Raw genomic sequence first — 1,486 nt, forward strand, 5'->3', positions numbered from 1 at the left:
AGCACAGAGGATTATTAATGTGTTAGCAGGGTAAATTAACTGTCGGCTCCCCCAGACAACTAGGTTTGGCCAAGCATCTTGTTTTCTCTGCTAAGTTTGATGTTGGTTTTTTTTTAAATTATTTATCTATTATTATAGTTTCTGTCTTTGTTCTGTTGTGAGAGGAAAGGGCTGGAAGCTGAGCAATACCTGGGTGCTTAATTCAAGACAGGCAGTCCCATGGGCCTACAAGCAGTGAGTCTACAGGATGAACTGAGTTATGACATTGGGAGCAAGAAGTTTGTATTGGTCTGCCTTTGAAAAGGATGGAGTCAGCTATGGGACTTGTGAAGCATCTACCATGATGCCTCCGAGTTTAAGGAAAGTCCAGGCTACTGGTTTTATTTTTCGTGAGAAGCTTTTAATCTGCACCTGTGTTTGTATGCACATATAAGAAATGTTGAACATTAAATTGAAATGAAACATAAGCTGGTCTTCAAAGCTTGCCATTGCGCGTGCTATTTTGCTAATATAGAAGCAACCAGAAGCCCCTAGAACTACCGCGTGGGGCTTCTCAAGACCCCAGTTCCTCTCAATAAACAAAGAACAAGTTACAAGAGGCCAAAAGTTAGGAAGTGCAATGTAGTCCTGGCAAAGAGCAGGGTCCTGCTGCCTCAGAGGGTCCATGGGACATCAGGACAGGTTGGCTGCTGCCTTCCCCTGTTCCAGAGGAGCTACCTTGAGCCTGGCTCCGTGGGAGATCAGTTTTGTTGCCTGAGCAAAGCAGGATGAAAGCTAGTACTCTGGAGAGTTTGGAGACCTGTTTTCTGGTCCTGGCACTGGCCCCAGCTCTTTCTGTGACAGCTTGATGAGTCGTTTTTCCTGTCTGTAAGATGAGGGTAGTAGTATTTACTTACTTGGCAAGGTGAAATGATGATTAGTTGGTCTTTGTTTTTACACTCTGATGTACAGAGTGCGATTAGTTGCAATGCATGCACACATCCCCCCGGGCAGGACATCTTCGGGCTGCTCTCGGCGGCGGTGGCAGCATGAACCTCAGCAGAAGCAGCTGCTTTCAACTCTTCCTGAACCAGGGAGGGAGGTGCCTGGACTTTCCCCTCCTCAGTCCCACACAAAGGTGGTTGTTTGTCTTTTACCTGAAGGCTTAGTACAGATGTGGGTGTTTTGAAGTCACCTTGCTCACCATTCCCCAGATTCTGGGCTGGCCCCGTGCATGGCGATAAAGATCCAGTGGACGTGAACTGGCAGCTGTAGGTGGCAGATTGCATTACAGGTTGCCCAGGAATATCATGCTTGTCCTTCAGTGAGGGCAGTGCCTCCCCTAAGGACAAATTTCAATCTAATTGTAACAATATTCTTTAAATATAATGAAACATAATACAAAAGGATTGTGATGACAACAATATAAATCAGCACAGCAGTAAATGAGAAAATCCTACAGGCCATTCATGCATGCACTCCCATTAACTGGTCTTCATTCTGTAAC

The sequence above is a fragment of the Charadrius vociferus genome, unplaced genomic scaffold, assembly GCF_000708025.1.
Source record: "Charadrius vociferus isolate BGI_N301 unplaced genomic scaffold, ASM70802v2 scaffold13, whole genome shotgun sequence".
In the NCBI taxonomy this organism is placed as follows: domain Eukaryota; kingdom Metazoa; phylum Chordata; class Aves; order Charadriiformes; family Charadriidae; genus Charadrius; species Charadrius vociferus.